Genomic DNA, 18174 nt, shown 5'->3' on the forward strand with positions numbered 1-18174 from the left:
CATTCTGATCCCCGTTTTCCTTGTTGTCAACTGTGTGTGTGTGTGTGCATATTCCGTTCTACAAAGTGATATCACGGGGTCATTTCCAACACAGTCAAAATAGTGAATAGTTACATCACAAGGGTTCTTCATGCCATCCTTTTAGTGACAGAGACAGAGAGAGAGAATCTTCCAACCACTGGGTTACCTCCCAAATGTTCACAAACAGCCAAGTCTGGTGAGGCTGAAGCCAGGAGCCAGGAATTCCATCCCAGTCTCCCACATGAGTGGCACAGGCCCAGGGAATTGAGCCACCATCCACTGCCTTCCCAGGCGCATTAGCTGGGAGCTCGATCAGAAGAGGAGCAGCCCTCTGATACGTGGATGCCAGATTGCAAGCAGCAACTTAACCAGCTGCACCACAATGCAGGCCTTTGAAATGTTCTTTAAATATTTTGAAGACAGCAACATTTTCGGCCTCAAGTACTTTGCACAGAAAGTCATGAGTTCATTTTACAGGTGCAAGATCTGAGGCTCCAAGGAGTTACATTATTTGTTCAAGGTTAGACAGCCAGTAATTGTTGACGAATGTGTTTGAACTCAGATTTATCTATTGAACTCAAGCTCTTAATCACTGTACTGTCCTCCTTTACATAGAATGGCTGTTCCAGCATGTATTTGGCATTGTGTGATGCCTTCTCCCACTTATGTTGCACCGGGAGCTGTTTTGGTCCTTGAGTGCTCATTCAGTGCCTGGGATCTGGCTTTCTGGGATGGAGGACTGGAGATGGATATTTGCATGCAGGAAGTTTGTTGGGGGAGCAACACTTTTGAGTGGGTAATGGAAGCAGAAGTTTAAAAACCGTGACGAGGGCAGGCATCTGGCTCAGCAGTTAAAATGCTGCTTGCAATGCCCACATCCCATATTGGAACACCTGAGTTCGCGTCCAATTCCTCTCCCGAATCCAGCTTCCTGCTAAGGTACACCCTGGGAGGCAACAGGTGATGGCTTAAGTACTTGGGTCCCTGTCCCCTACATGAGAGTCCTGTATTAAGGTCTGGGCTCCTGACTCCGGCCTGGCCCAGTCTTGGCCATCACAGGCATTTGTGGAGTGAACCAGTAGATGGGAATTCTGTCTGTCTCTCTCCTTCTCTGCCTCTCAAAAATAAACAACAACAAAAAGAGCAACAGAGGTCTCAGCTAATGCCACAGGTGCTCTCAGCTGGGGTGGTCTTTTAGCCTCGTCTCACCCTGAGGCTTTTGACCCCAGCATCCAACAGGGGCCATGGCATTAGGCAGGGTGCCTCTAACTAAGGGCAACTCATGGGTGGAATGTTTGCCTCCCTGTGGAAAGGGGAACCTGGACAGGGCACTCCAGCACCCACTACAGCCAGGCATTTTGGAGAGAGGAGAATATTCATTTACATTCTCCTATGTCTTTTCACTCATTGGCTTCTATACAATGGCTAGACATATTTATCTCACCCCCACTACCACCACAGGGCAACCTTTGTGTGCATTGGGTTAAGCCACCACTTGCAATGCCTGCATCCTATATCAGAATGTCATATTGAGTCCTGACTTCTTGCTAATGAGCCCAGGAAGGCAGCAGAAGATGGCCCAAGTGTTTGGGCCCCTTCTACCTATGTAGGAGACCTGGAAGGAGTTCCTGGCTCCTGGCTTTGGCCTGGCTCATGTAGGGAGTGAATCAGTAGATGGAAGGTGTCTATCTATCTATCTAATTTATCTCTCTTCCTCTCTGTCGCTCTGCCTTTCTAAAATAAATAGGAAATAATTTGTTCAATCCCCATTTCAAACATTTCCTCTTCCCCAGAACTTAGACTTCCTATTTCATTCCAAAAAGAGTTGTTTGGAAGTAAGGAGAAAACGCACTGAGCATAGAGACAGAAGTTCAGGTTCTTGCCCCTTAGTTTACTAGCGATGTGTGACCTTGAACAAATTCCTTAATGTCTCGAAACCTAGTTTTCATATTGTAGAAGCAGATTTCTCAACCTTGGACCATTGGCATTTTGGGCAGGATAATTCTTTGTTGAGAGACCACACTACACTGAGCATGCAGGCTGCTTTGTAGACTTCCTGGCTCATAACCCCTGGATGGCAGGAGCCCTCCTTATGCCCTCGCCCCCATTTGGGACAATCTAAAATGTCTCCTGAGAAGCAAAACACTCCCAGCTGTGAGCCACAGTTGTAGCATCTAAGTATTGTCTTTCTAATGGAGTTACTGGGAGGGTTCCACAATAGGATGGATCTGGATCGTGTGACTATTCAAATCCCAAACCATTCTGTACTCACACCCATGCATCTCTCCAATCCCATCCCTTGTCTCTGTCACTGTTCCAGAATCAGGGCAGGTGGAGCCTCTTCAGCTACCTGCTGGCTCTTACTGTTCACCAGCTGGTGTTTTGCCCTTGGACTGCTCTGTGGTAGTTCCCTGGTGGTGGGGACATAGAGCTCTCGTGAGTCTGGAAGGCAGCAAATCTCAGGGGCTTCTCAGGACTTTCATTCCACAGCCATGTGAGTGTGGCCCATCAACATTCCCACAATGTGCAAGACTCCTTTTGTGCGCCCCGTGGGAGCCCCTGGTGTATAGCTGGTGCTTGCCGTCCTCAATTTCCCAATTATACTGTACACGGAGGGAGGAGGGCATAGGAGGGGACTTCAAAAAGTTTGTGGAAATTGGAATTAAAGGATAAGTTTATTTTGGTGCAGAAAATTTTTGAAATCTGTGCAGTTTTTCTTATAATACATATTTTCCATGAACTTTTGGACCTGCATATGCATAGATTTCCATTTTTTCCCACCAAAAATAAATGTATCTGTTAACTCCATTTTTCACAGACCTTTTGAAGTACACTCGTATTTCCCACCTTGTGCAAACATCCCGGTGCTCAGAATGGGAGGTAAATATGTTTGGCTCAGTCAAGAGGAAACTGAGGCAGGAGGTTGAGAACTCACTTGGGTCTCGCTGCAGGCCAGAGATTCACTTCTTCCGTGGAAGGAGGCTGTGTGATCAGACAGCCTTGGCTCCATCCTGATCCCAACACCTAGGATCTACCCGATACTGGGAAAGCCACTGAAGTCCTCAGCGACTGTGCTGTCCTCAGTTATAGATTCTATTAAAAAAATACAACCGCATTTTTAAAAGTTCATGGAAAAATGAACTCATCGTGAAATGTCATTGTCCATGAAGTTTTTGAGGTACTCTCGTATAGTTTAATATATAGGCTAGCAAAAGAAGTTCCAATTGTATCAACTTTTTTTACTTAAAAGAAAATCTCAAGAAAACATAGCTAAACATTCAGATTTGTTCAAACTTGGGTGGCAGACCCGTGGGAATTCTTGGTCATTTGCTGTGTGTTTTACACAGTTAAAAAATTGAATTCTCCCCCTTTCTACTTGGTAACATGCAACAGAAACTTGTAAAGTACATCCTCTTTCAGGGAGGAATCCCTTTTTAGAAGGTGGATGGAAGAAGATGGTGCAGTAAGTAACCCAAAGGCTAAACACAAGCGAGTTTCTAGTCCAGCACTGAGGAGACTGAAGAGTGAGAAGTGAGCCCCTGAAGGCAGGAGCCCACCTGCATCCCCGCAGGGCTAGCCCAGAGCCTGGGATGGAACCCAGCCTCAGCACACGGCGGAAGAATAAGCCAATCCATGCACCAACTGTCAAACAGCAGGCACGTGTGCCACACGTCTTAGAACCATTTCCGCCAGAAATGTTTGACACTTACGCTTGACCCAGCTGGGATTTACATTTTCAGATATCAATATTGTAATTTATATTCATCCAGGACAAAGCGCTTTCAGGAACTTCCCTTCCTTGTTCGTTTCCTTTCTCCTAAGTGGGCTTCAGTGAAACTTTAACGAGAGGTTGATCAGACCTTCACTGGGGCCTCCTCCTACAGGGGCTCCCCCTCTGCCTCTGCTGAGGTCTCCGCCCTCCATCCACCTGCCTCCTGCGTATCCTGGACCAAACTGTATTTCCCTCCATTATCATCTAATATTGCTTCTCCCCGTGTAGTTGCAACTTTAATCGAGTAATAATACGAATAAGATTTAATAGCCCTAGTGAACACTCACCGTGCGCCAGTCACTAGAGGGAGATGATGGGCGGTAACAGTAGCACTGGAAGCACCGAGGAGCCCCCCCTCCCCCACTTCGAACGGCCACCGAGCCCTAGTAATTCTGCCTCCTGGTAACAGCTGGCATTTTAAAAGTAGTTGAGGGGCAGGCATTTGGTGTAGTGATTAGGGTCCCACATGGGGTGCCCACATCTCATATCAGAGTGCTTGGTCTGGGTCCTGGCTCTGCTCCCCATTCTAGCTTCCTGCTGATGCACAGGCAACAGATGGTGGCTCAAGTACTTGAGCCCCTGCAGCCCTCATGGAAGACTTGGATTGAGTTCCTGGCTCCTGGATTCAGCCTTGCCCAGCCAGCCCTCACCATTGTTGGCATTTAGGAATTAAACCCAGGAAAGGGCGACCCGCCTCTGTCTCTGTCTCTGCACCTTTACAATTCATTAAAAAAATAACATTTTTTAAAAGTCACAATCTATCGATGGCCAGCGCAGCGGCTCACTAGGCTAATCCTCCGCCTTGCGGTGCCGGCACACCGGGTTCTAGTCCTGGTCGGGGTACCGGATTCTGTCCCGGTTGCCCCTCTTCCAGGCCAGCTCTCTGCTGTGGCCAGGGAGTGCAGTGGAGGATGGCCCAAGTCCTTGGGCCCTGCACCCCATGGGAGACCAGGATAAGTACCTGGCTCCTGCCATCAGATCAGCGAGCAGCCATTGGAGGGTGAACCAATGGCAAAGGAAGACCTTTCTCTCTGTCTCTCTCTTTCTCACTGTCCACTCTGCCTGTCAAAAAAAAAAAAAAGTTACAATCTATTGAAATACAAAGAAAATATGCAAAAATGATAATAATAAATAAAAGTGCTTGAGTCTGTGCCATGAACCATTCTGAAGGCTGAGGACAAGTATGGAGGTAGAGGATCAGTAACCTCCCCATGGGGTGGAGAAAGAGAGAAGGTAAGGCATTAGCCCAAAGCCCGGGACTGGAGAGCACTAACTCCAGGATCCAACCGCAGGCAGCCTGGCTAGGGAGCCCATGCACCTTGTCACCACCTGCACCTGTCCTGGGTAGACCCTCCTGCAGCGCCCTCTTCACTGACCCCTGCTCTGGCTTACTGTAGCTCATAGCATCTGACAACTGCTTCCTGTCTCTATTTCCAGTACTCGCCACCCCTCTCACCCTAATTTCTCCCTCCGTCCTGCCACCAAAATGGTGTAGGAGCAACAAAACTCGGATCATGTTCCTTTCATGGTGCGGAGTGGGGAGAGAAGAGACCTGGGACGGTCCCTAGGCACCTGCACATCAGCCCGGGCTCCCATGCAGGCATTGCAGTTTTCCCTGGGTTGGCTCCTGCCTCCTTGGCCTGGTCTGGTCCCTGGTGCTCTGCCATACCAGCCCCCTGTCACAGGCCCCCCACAGCATTCCTGGCCCATGCCTCATCCTGTCCCATTCTCTGTGTCTTTATACCTGTGGCTGCTGCGGGAGCGAACTTCCCTGTTCTTCCCCCACTGTCCTACCCCCAGTCCCCTTCTGTGCCTCTTCCTCCTCCCCACAGCAGTCACCCGGGTCACCTCATCAGAACCTCCCTGCTGCACGTCTTTGCCAAGAGCAGGTTAAGACTGTCCATCTTGCAGCACGGATCCAGGCTTGGAGATTAGTGAAGTGAGAATTGGTCAGGTTTAATGGCACAGATAATATTTTATTTTTATTTCGATTTTAATACACTATCAACATGCAATGAAGTAAGATATACGGCATCACTTGAGGGAGGAGCTGCCCTCCAACTTAGCTCCAGTTACCAATTTGGGACCCATTTTTGCAGTTATTTTTCTGCCAGTCTTGAAAATCTCAGAAAATTTTGGCTTCATCCAAATGATATATTAGGGAGGCTAAAGGTCACCTTAAACTTTGCACAAGAAATCAAAGAAGTGTTTGACCATGACACTGGGAAGTGTTCTCCCCAAAGATACAAGGAAGCCAGAAAAGAATGAAAACTTCTTTCTTCTGACAATGAACTTTGGTCTTTCTGTGGTGGCACCCAAGATACCAAATTCAACCCCAGAAGATTGCAAACCATTATACTTAGTGAAATCAGGCAGTCCCAAAAAAGACAAATATATGTTTTCTCTGATCTGGGGTAACTAATAGAGAAGCTAAAAGGTAGGAGATTCGATGATTGTTTACTTTGTTTCAACTGTTGAGGAATAATGTTTTTATTGTTTTTCATACTATTTATTGAACTCTTTTCTTAGTGTAGGGTTAATGTTAGGAGTATAAAGTAACTGAAAATAGATCTTTGTAAAAATTGAGAGTGGGACTAGGAGAGGGCAGAGGAAGAAGGGAGGGAGTTTGGGAAGGGTAGGATCACTATATTCCTAAGTCTGTATATATGAACTTTGTATACCTTAAATAAAATAAAGAACAAAGTTATTTATCTGCACCTGCGCTTCCATTCCATCTGGCACCCAGGGGCCATACCTGATTCATCTTGGTGTCTCTGTCACCCCGCACACTGCCTGACACAGAGGGAGCTGAGAGGCTGGATGAGTAAGGACAACAGTGAACACATGTTGAGTGTATCCAGTGGGCCAGATGCCATCTGAGTGTCCTGTGTGCACAGCCTGTGACATTTACTATTCTGTGGCACCCTATGGTGCTGTTACAGGTTGATCCTGGTTTCCCTCAAAATTCATGAATTGTGGTCTAACCCCCGGTGTCTCAGAATGTGACTGATTCGGCAATAGGGTCCCTGCAGATGGAACTGGTGAGGGCAGGATCACACCGGAGCACGGTGGGCCCTTCTTCCAGCGGGAACTGCTGTCCCTATAAGCAGCAGAAGTTGGGCTACAGTCACACGGGAGAGCAGCATGTGAGGATGAAGGCAGAGACGTGGGTGACGCAGCAGGAACCAAGGGACACCAAGGAGGGAGACATGGGGCAGACTCTCCCCCACCACCTGCACAAGGGCCCAACCCTGCCATCACCTGGGTTTCAGACTGCAGACTCCAGAGCTGGGAGAGAACCCCTTTCTGCTTTGAGGACACTGGCTGTGGTACTTCGTGACAGCCATGCTGGGGAACAAATGGGTCCTGTTAGCCCCACTTGAAAGTCAATCAGTGTCATTTTCTCACCCCTGAGTAAAACAAGGGTTTGCATACTGTACCAACTCATTCAGCTTCTCCCCGTCTTCTGTATGGTTTTTTTATTTGGTGGCAATTTTATTTCATTTTTTATATTTGAGACTTGTGGAAAGTAAATTAATTAAATTTCCAATTTGCCTGCTCACCATTATTTCTTGCCACTTTTGTCTGGATCCACTTTTCAAAGGGTTCATAAACTGAACTCTCAGGGGCAGGCTTTGTGGTGCAGCAGGGTAAGTTGTTGCCTGGGATACCTGCATCCCAGATCAGAGAGCTGGTGGAGTCCTGGCTGCTCCAATTCCTATCCAGCTTCCCGCTAATGCATCCTGGGAGACAGGAGATGATGGGTCAAGTGCATGGGTCCCTGCCACCCTCAAGGGAGACCTGGCTGGAGTTCCAGGCTCCTGGCTGTGGTCCGTGTGAGCATTTGGGGGTGCCAGCAGTAGAAGATCTCTGTCTCTATGTCTCTGTCAGAGACCAGATGAAAATAAACATTTTTTTAAATAGTAAACTTTCTTAGAATTTTATGACTAAGAGTCTTTATCTTATATTCATTCTTGAATGATGATTTAGCTGGGTATAAGACACTTTTTTTTTTTCTCCCCTCAGCATTTTTGAATTATTTCAAGAAGAATCTGCTGTCAGGCTAGCTGCCATGGTATGGAAGGTAATCAATTCCTTCTCTCCGGGGGATTTTAACCCTTTTCCTTCTTTTTGTTCTGAAGTTTCTCTAGGATGCATCTAGATGTGGTATTACCACAGTGGGCATGTCACAACTCACCAAGTTCCAATTCATGATTTGCATATATAGCACGCACCTCACAGAGTGGCCGTGAGAATTAAGCAAAATAATGGCTCTGAACTTTGTGACAACAGAAATGGCAGATAATGTGAAATTTAGGGAGACTTGAAAGAAACATTATTGATCTTTGAGAGAAGTGCTTCATAGAGCACAACCAGCTATTTCTCTCCAAGCCACAATTTATTGATTAAGTGAACAATTAATGAGATATTGATTAATGAGACCTATATATAGGTCATATAATATGTACCAACCACTGTAAGTCTGATCTAATATGGCAATGTTGGGGTCTCAGCCATTGACCAACCCCCACAATGCGTTCTAGGTACCCCAGGAGTGGATTCTGTGCTTGTGGGGGACTCCGCTTCCACTCTGATGCTGTCTTCCCAGCCAATCCTTACTCTCCCTCAATCAGGATCTGGGATCTCTCCATTCACCCCAGTGCTAAGGCCTTCTGTCAGCCCTGCCCCGCTCTCCTGGGGAACTGGGCATGAATGGGAAAACACGGCAGTAATTTAAGGGGGAAGGATAACAATGCATTAATGAACTCCTGAAAGGTATAAGCTGATTGAAAAGATAAAAACCAGGAATGGGGACAAAATCTACAGCTCCCCCGCCCTTCTCGCATACCCATGCACAATGTTTATAAATTAGGCTCTCACCTAACATAGCCATCGCTGGCTTCCTAGAGGAACACATCAAATTATACAAAAGGTCACTGAATGTAAAATACTAGACTGACTGTTATGGGATCACTGTTAATCTTCTTCATCACCTCAAACATTGAAGAAAAATATATATTGAAATAAAGTGGAGTAACTAATGAGAGTTTTTGGATTATACTGCTGAAGTCAGGATATATTTTTTTTATCCTAAATACTTGACACTTGCTAGAAATTCCATCCAATTACCCAGGACGTTTAGGGGAGGAACAGCCATCCTGAATTTTTTATAGACAGCCAGCTTTAGGAGGGAAGGGAAAAAATGAAACAAAATGTGAACGTGTTTGTCAAGGTGTGCGGACCATGGAGAGAGGGAGGAAGGGGGAGAGAGAAGCCCCGTGGCTTTTCCTTTGTCTCCACTCCTGCTCAACTCCTCCATCCCATCTGCTCCTCCATGCCTTATCACACCAGGTGGAGTCGGGCACAAGTTGTCTAATCTGAGGCTACAGAAGACACGTAGTAGATGGGACCCTCACAGCTGATGTGCCAAGAGGAAAGATGCAGGTTGTTATTATTAGCATTACCCTTGTTATTATTATAAAAGCCTTGGGACAGGCTGAGGCGTCCTTGTGAGAAATGACGAGCCCCAGTTCGGTCAGGCTGCAAGGCTGATGTGAAGCTGACCAGGGGGTTCTCAGACATGGAAGGGCTTTGACGTCAGCCCAGGGCCCCACCCCACCCCGCCCCTGGGCTGCAGCTGCCTGCTGGGCACGTGAACATCTGAGTGAGGGAGACGGTCTGGCCGCCTCTGGGGGTAGCGCTTTCAGGCCTCTGTCAGCAGGTGCACTCTGACCTCACTGGGGGAAGCAGCGCTGTGAACGGCAGGTGCCCCCCGGGCTTCTCCCACAGCTGCCGCCCTCTCCTTTTCTCCTCTCTCCTAACCCCTCTGCATCTGCCCCCTGCTCTGATTTTCTCTGCCTGCTCCATCTTTCCCAGGTGACTCACCCTCATCCACTTTTTTCCTTCTGTTTATCTGAGCTAATTCTGGGTTTTCCTTATCCCTGACAACTGCACAGGTGTTTGTGGAGGCTCCTGGGCTCTGAGTGCTGGGGATGCTATACCCACAGGCTCTGTAGGCGGTGGCTGCCCCAGCCTCCACACTGGAACTGATGACCCGAGAAGGAAGGGAGCTGGTCTGCGTGTTCTTCTCCACGTCCCCGCCTCCTGAAGCAGTGCCTGACGCAGGCCGTAAGTGCCAGTTTGTAGAAGGAGGAAGAAAGAAGGAAACCACCGGATCCTTTCCCAAGCCATCCTGGACTTGTCTTGAGCCTTTCCTATCTCCTCTCAGCCAACGCTTCCTCCTCCTCCTGACTTCAGGGCTGCCTCTTCTAGGAAGCTTTCCCCGACTGCAGACACTCCTATAACACCCCGCACACCTCTCCAGCACGGGCTTCCACACTTACCAGGCTGCGGTGTGTCTTGGGACACGCTCTCCCCAATCCCACGTCCTGGCGCACGCTGAAAATCCCTTGGGCAAAGAGCTTTCGAGGTTGGTTTTGAGGTTGCAATAAGAGCTCAGTAAACGGTTATTGAACGATTGCAGCCTGCTCATGTCTGGCTGATACTTAATGTTTTTGCCACTTCCTTGGCCCTCCTCACAGCTGCCTTTCTGACCCAAGATGATGAAGATTTTAAGATACTACTAAGGATCCCTGCATCCCATATCAAAGTACCTCTCAATGCTGGCTTCCTGCTAGTGTGTACCCAGCAGCTGACAGCTCAGGTACTTGGATTCCTGCCACCCATGTGGGAGACCCAGGTAGAGCTCCTGGCTCCCAGCTTCAGCCTGGCCCAGGCCCAGCTGTTGTGGGCATCTGGGGAGTGAACCAGCAGATGGCAGATCTCTCTGTCTATCTGTCGGCCTGTCTCTCTTTGTCTCTCTGCCTTTCAAATATAAAATGAATTTAAAAATCTAAAACATTATTTGCATAGAAAAAAATCTGGAAAGGTATAGAGAGAACTTCAAAAAGTTCATGGAAAGTGAAATTAAAAAGTTTATGCTGGTGCAAAGAATTTGTTTTTCATAATATGCATTGCCCATGAACTTTTTGAAAGTCTTCATATAACCAAGTAAAAGTGGGTTTCTCAGGGTGATGAGAACATATCTGATTTTTTTACTCTTTTTATTTGTATTTTTTAAGAGATATTATTCATTTGAAAGGTAGAGTTACAGAGAGAGAGAGGGACAAATAGAGAGGTCTTCCATCCTCTGGTTCACTCCCCAAATGGTCGCAACAGCCAGGGCTGGGCCAGGCTGAAGCCAAGAGCCAGGACCTTCATTCAGGTCTCCCCCATAGGTGGAGGAGCCCAAGCACTTGGGCCATCTCCCATTGCTTTCCAAGGCACATTGGCAGGGAGCTAAATCAGAAGTGGAGCAGCCAGGACTAGAACCAGAGCCCATATGAGGTGCCAGCATCGCAAGAGGAGATTTCACCTGTTACACCACAGCGCAACCCCATCTGTGTTTTCCTACTTGATTTTTTCGACAAAAATGAGTTACTCATGCAATTATTGCTTTAAGCCATAAGAAAATTATTTGAATACTCTACATAAACAAAAACTACTCAAAGTCAAATAGGCTTGAAAAAAAATCTCCATACAGAGTAGGGAGCATTTTAGACCTGAGATGTGGAGGGAGAGACTTGATCTTAAATATCCATCTCCAGGGTGAGTGTGACTTCCCAGTGCCCCGAGAGACTGTGGCGGGATCGTTACCCTGGCGACAGGTGTGGGTAGCACAAGAAACCAGGGTCTCCTCTCCATTCCATGACTGCGTGGACACGCCTGGGGCTCCCATGCACGCTCTCAGGGAGGGTCCTGTGACATCGCGTCTGCACTGTACTGAACTCCATCACTTGTAGAAAATGTGGAACGAAATAGGGATATTACACCAGATGAGATTATGGAGAATCCTAATTGATACCAAAGTAATTCTTACGAGAGCAGACTATAAAACCTTCAGTGCCATTCTAACTAATCACCCTGTGGCATTCGGAGCAAATGCAGGTTAATGGTGGCGATCTTAATTTCTTTATTAATTGAATTAAGTGTACAAGCCGACCGTCCAAGCCCACATCGGCATTCGTCAGGTGGAAAATGAACAGCTGGAGCACTCAGCCCCTTGGCCTTTGCCAGAGCCTTGAACTCTCCCATCCACCAGTCATGGACTAAGGGACATCTCCACACGGGTGGTCAGAGCCCAGAGACAACACGCAATGAAGCTGTCAGCGAGAGCCGGGCTGGGACAGTGACAGGGTGGGTCCCGGGCCCAGCAAGGGCTCCACAGGCAAAGGCTGCTCCAGCGGCCTCACCTTCTGCTCTTGGCCTCCTTTTTAGTAAATGAGCTCTCTTCTTTCTTTGACTTTTTATTGATTTGAAAGGGAAAGAGGGAGAAACCTTCCATCTACTGGTTCACTCCCCTAAATGCCCACAACATCCAGGGCTAAAGTCAGGAGCCTGGAACTCCATTCGGGTCTCCCACATGGTGGCAGGGTCACAGTACAAGAGCCACCACCTCCTGGGGCACACTAATTAGCAGGCAGCTGGGGTCCGAAGCAGAGCCAGGACTTGAGCCCAGCTACTCCAAGGTGGGATGTGGGCATCCCTAGCGATGTCTTTTTTTTTTTTTTTTTTTTTTGGTTTTTAAGATTTATTTATTAGGCCGGCACTGCGGCTCACTAGGCTAATCCTCTGCCTTGCGGCGCCAGCACACCGGGTTCTAGTCCCAGTCGGGGCGCCGGATTCTGTCCCGGTTGCCCCTCTTCCAGGCCAGCTCTCTGCTGTGGCCAGGGAGTGCAGTGGAGGATGGCCCACATGCTTGGGCCCTGCACCCCATGGGAGACCAGGAGAAGCACCTGGCTCCTGGCTTCGGATCGGCGCGGTGCGCCAGCCGCAGCGCACCAGCCGTGGCGGCCATTGGAGGGTGAACCAATGGCAAAGGAAGACCTTTCTCTCTGTCTCTCTATCTCACTGTCCACTCGGCCTGTCAAAAAATAAAGAAATAAAGATTTATTTATTTATTTGAAAGTCAGAGTTACACAGAGAAAGAGAGGCAGAGAGAGAGAGGGGTCCTCTATCTGCTGGTTCACTGCGTCATTTTGAAGCCAGAAGCCAGGAGCTTCCTCTGGGTCTCCCTTTCAGGTGCAGGGGCCCAAGGACTTGGGCCATCTTCTACTGCTTTCCCAGGCCATAGCAGAGAGCCAGATTGGAAGTGGAGCAGCCAGGTCTTGAACCGGCACACATATGGGTTGCCGGCACTGCAGGCAGTGCCTTTACCCCACTACATCACAGTGCCAGCCCGTTAAAATTTTATGTGAGTATTGTCTTTGTAAGGCCCAACCTATTGAGCCACTACAAACTTAATTTAAATAATCAAATGAGCTTGTTAGTCATTTAGCCAGGTCCAGAGGGATCTGGCCATTGAACAGACCAGCATTGATGGGGAACAAAGGGAAGCATGTTTGGGAAATGCTGAAGTGTGGACCCTCCCAGGGAAGACTCTTCCGAGTGTTATCGTGAGAATGCTTGGGGCCAGATCAATGACCTTGAATATTGGCTATAAAAGGAATTAAAGAGGAAGAAGAGGCAGGAGAAGAGGTGCACGCCATCTCCAAGGTTCAGCACGGCCTGGAAGAGCTATTCCCACAGCCTTCCTAAGACTGCTGAATCCTCACGTGAGGTCACCCAACAGACAGCGCCACTGCTAACTGGAGTCTAGGGGTTACTGACCCAGAACAACAGGCAAGAGAGCAGGCAATAACCATTGTTTTTTTTAAAAGATTTATTTTTTTGAAAAGCAGAGTTAGAGATAGAGAGAGGGAGACACAGAGAGACAGAGAGGTCATCCATCCTCTGGTTCACTCCCCAAATGGCCATATGGCTGGAGCTGGGCCAATCCGAAGCCAGGAGCCAAGAAGCTTCCTCTGGGTCTCCCATGTGAGTGCTGGGGCCCAAGCACTTGGATCTTCCTCGAATCCCTGCTGCTCCACTTCCAATCCAGCTCTCTGCTATGGCCTGGAAAAGCAGTAGAAGATGGCCCAAGAGCTTGGGCCCCTGCACCCATGAGACTTTGGATGAAGCTCCTGGCTCCTGGCTTTGGATCCACTCAGTTCTGGCCGTTGAGGCCATTTGGGGAGTGAACAGCACATGGAAGATCTTTCTTTCTGTCTCTCCCTCTCACTGTCTGTAACTCTACCTCTTAAATAAATAAATAAAATCTTCTAGCCGGCGCCGTGGCTCAATAGGCTAATCCTCCACCTTGCGGCGCCGGCACACCGGGTTCTAGTCCCGGTTGGGGCGCCGGATTCTGTCCCGGTTGCCCCTCTTCCAGGCCAGCTCTCTGCTATGGCCAGGGAGTGCAGTGGAGGATGGCCCAGGTGCTTGGGCCCTGCACCCCATGGGAGACCAGGAAAAGCACCTGGATCCTGGCTCCTGCCATCGGATCAGCACGGTGCGCCGGCTGCAGCGGCGGCCATTGGAGGGTGAACCAACGGCAAAGGAAGACCTTTCTCTCTCTGTCTCTCTCTCTCACTGTCCACTCTGCCTGTCAAAAAAAAAAAAATCTTCTGAAATAAAATAAAAAGAAAGTAAGGGGGCTCACAATTCCAGAGGGATCACTGTTAGAACCTGGGATTGTGCAGTGCCTACCCTGCACAGTTGTGTGTGTCAACCCTACCCAGAAGCTCTTTGTTCTAAACCAGTTAGGAAGGGTGCTGTCTCCAAAGGAAGAGCATCTCTCTGATCCTCTGCCCACTTTTGTGACAACCATGGCTGGAGGGGTTAATAATGAACAGGAAGTCTAATTAGCTTCACCCATCACATCAGTCCTGGAGCTAAATTCTTGTTCCTTATGAGCCCAAGAATGGATTATTCTGTTTATATATCATGTTAATAATTAATTGATTGGTTAATCAATTCTCTAGGTCCTATAAGGTTGTCATGTCCTCCTGTGTCCCTCTGAGTTGTCCTGGGCAGGGTCAGTGGGCTGTACTCACATACACATCATGCAAACCTGACTCTTTAAATGAAGGGCCGTTTGGAAACAAGGCAAGCTCAAGCCTTCTGAGTGCCCTGACGTTTTATGATGAGGCTGCTCACCTCGTACTTGTTGAGAATAGTTTTTTTTTTTTTTTTTTTTTTTTTGACAGGCAGAGTAGACAGTGAGAGAGAGAGAGAGAGAGACAGAAAGAAAGACCTTCCTTTGCCGCTGATTCACCCTCCAATGGCCGCCGCGGCCAGCATGCTGCAGCCGGCGCACCGCACTGATCCGATGGCAGGAGCCAGGTACTTATCCTGGTCTCCCATGGGGTGCAGGGCCCAAGCACTTGGGCCATCCTCCACTGCACTCCCGGGCCACAGCTTGAAAGCCTAGAGCAGGGCCTGGTTCTACCAAGATGGTGGAAGGCTGTGTCTTTGAGGACCTCTCAGTCAAGCGGGAGGGAGACAAGGCAGGCTCTCGGAAAAGGAAGGAAGGAGAGAGGGCAAGGAGTGGGGGTCAGGACAGGACCCTGGGCAGAGGCTCGAGCCCGTGGGAAATGGGCGCTGTGCTTTCAGACTCGGAGTAAGGGAGTAGCCAGGCTAGCAAAGAAACCATGCTCTGTTTTGTGTGGGTGCTTGCAGAAGCATCAGCGGTAGTGTAATATTTTTATGAGACAGGAGATCCTCGGGATTGAGAATTTTTACCCAAGATACGAACCAGCTTACTCTTGCCATTGCTTGGGTTCTGGCGCCCTTACCTCTAACCCTAACCCACCTCCAATGTTACCTCTCACTTGGCAAGATAGAGCACAGAGGCCGGTTTTCAAGACATGCCAAATATTCCTTTCCCATCAGGTCTGAAAACTGTCTTTGACACGCTGACCAAGCAGCAGTTGGCCTGGCTGTCAGGCCTCACAGCTCAGATCAAGGGGCTGGACTCAGCTGCTCCCTGCAGTCATGTGTGATGTATCTTTTTAAAGATGTAACCATTTATTTATTTGAAAGAGTGTGTGTGTGTGTGGGAGAGAAAGAAAGAGAGAGAGATGGAGAAAGAGGGAGAGATCTTCCACATGCTGTCTCACTCCCTAAATGGCCACAACTGCCAGGTTTGAGCTAGGCCAAAGCCAGGAGCCAGGAACTCCATCCTGGTCATCCACATAGGTGGCAGGGCCGAAGTATCTGCTGCCTCCCCAGGCACATTAGCAGGAAGCTGGCTTTGGACACAGTAGTCTTCCAGGACTTGAGCCAACACTCCTTTATGGGATGTCGGCATTACAAGCGGTGGCTTAACCCATCACACCACACCACCAGTCCACATGTGGTTTTTAAAGCACACACACGCCCAATCTACTAGCGCTAAACTTTGGTGCAGTTTAAACTCTACTCTTAAGTAAATACCCCAAAAATGTAAAGATCCACCGAAAGACACAAGAAGTTCATGGCATCACTATTTACAATAGTCCTTTAAGAAACCTCCCAAATGCCCAACAGCAGCTGAATGAGTGACTAAAACGTGGTATATATTCATATAGCAGAATAGTATGCAGCACCAAAAAGGAATGAACAAAAGCTGCACCTAACCAGTCGATGAAGATCTCTCTCTCTCTCTCTCTCTCTCGCCTTTCAAATAGATAAACATCTTTCAATTGCTTGCATTTAAGCCCCTTGCCTGAATCCTAAGACAATTTACTCCTTGCTTTTGTGCTAATTTTTCTAAAAATAGCCACTGTAATAATGTGCACACAGGCATCCCCAGGCTACAAAAGTGAACGGAGGCTGGAAAGGCATTCCCTGGGATTCTCGGGGTCAGTACTTGATTAGCAGAAGTCTTTGCCCTCTGGAACCTCAAGGATCTCTACTGGAATTAATGTATTGAGGCAGTCCTCAAGTGCTTATTAAACACCCACAATCATAAAAGCTAACAATTACTTTTATTAAGCACAGCCCTGGACAGGACACAGCTCCATGCCTTTTGCACGTGTCCTAGCATTTAAATACAGCAAAGGTTTAAGTGCAAAGACTCAGGAACCAGCCTACTGGTGCTAAAACCCAGGCTTGGTGATTTAGTTGCATGGCTTTGGGAAAGTTACTCTTTGCCTCTCTGTGACTCAATTTCTCTTCAGTAGATTGGGAATAATAATAACGATGATTTTTTTAGAGTTGCATTTATTTATTTAAGAGAGAGAGAGAGACTGAGAGAAAGCTCTCACCCACTTGGTTCACTCCCCAAATGGGAGCTAAGCACTCAATCCAGTTTTCCCACATTAAGTAGCAGGAACCCAATTACTTTAACTGTGTCTGTTGCCTTCCAGAGTCCAAGTTAGCAGGAAGCTGGAGTCAGAAGCCAGAGGTGGGTGTCAAATCCAGATACTCTGATGTGGAACTCGGGTGTCTTAGCTGCTAGGCCAAAGGCTTTTTCTCCCCTGTGATACCGATTCATGAAGTTGGAGCGGGTGGTAAAAGATGTTCAGCACCTGTAAATGTGCCACTTACTATATGCCAAGTGCTACATATGCATTAGCTCTTAATTTTTCACGGAAGTCCTAGGTGAAGACTCCTATAATAATGCTAATTTCAGAGTTAAAGAAGTCATCCAGCTTGCCCAAGGTCATAGAGCTAACACACAGCACAGTCAGGATTCCATGTCAGCACCTGGACACTTTGCCAAGATGCTCTCTTCTGTGCTGCCACCCTCGGTCCGTGCCTTGGTAGACAGAGGGATTAGCTCAGGCAAAGATTCTGCTGAGAGATCTTGCAGGAGCCCGGAGAACAGGAGTATTTCATGAGTCAACTCACAATGACAAGCCCCGCCTCCTGTAAGTGAGAAGGGTGGCTCTGCCCAATCAGACTTCATCTTGCAAGGTGCTATAGAATGGAGCGGGTAACCTTTTTTGCTCCCTGAAGTTAAAAATACCTTTTAAAAATGAGTTTGTCGTGTCTTATTGCATAAGGCTGAGCAGTATTTATAGAACATGGAAATGAATATGAAAACTTGTATTTTGATTCATGGCACCTTCGAAGTGGTGCTTTCATTAATAACTCCGACTTGAAATTTTCTTCCCAAATTATTGGAATTTTTACTAAACTTTACAAATATATTTCTCAGTAGGGCTGGGGACTGGAAAATAAGGGGAACACACTTTCCTAAACACGCTAAGGTGGCCAGTTTCTGCCAGAGCAAATATTTGATATATTTTGCATGTCAGCCCAAAAGCTGCCATCAGGGAACCGACTATATGGAGTAGTTTGGACCCTAATATTCAGCACTGTTCATTAGAAAGGTAAAAGATTATATCTGTCTTGAGTCAATCGTAAATAAAAGATTTTATTGAAACAATGTAAAAAGCAAAAATGAGGTACTAGCCATTAATAGGCAAAACTGTGTACATACCATTTTTGTTATACTGATTCAAAAATTCAGGTTAGTAAGCACATGGTGTGTATCTCCCACACATTCATACAAA

Source organism: Oryctolagus cuniculus, chromosome 7 (assembly GCF_964237555.1).
Source record: "Oryctolagus cuniculus chromosome 7, mOryCun1.1, whole genome shotgun sequence".
Classification (NCBI taxonomy): Eukaryota; Metazoa; Chordata; class Mammalia; order Lagomorpha; family Leporidae; genus Oryctolagus; species Oryctolagus cuniculus.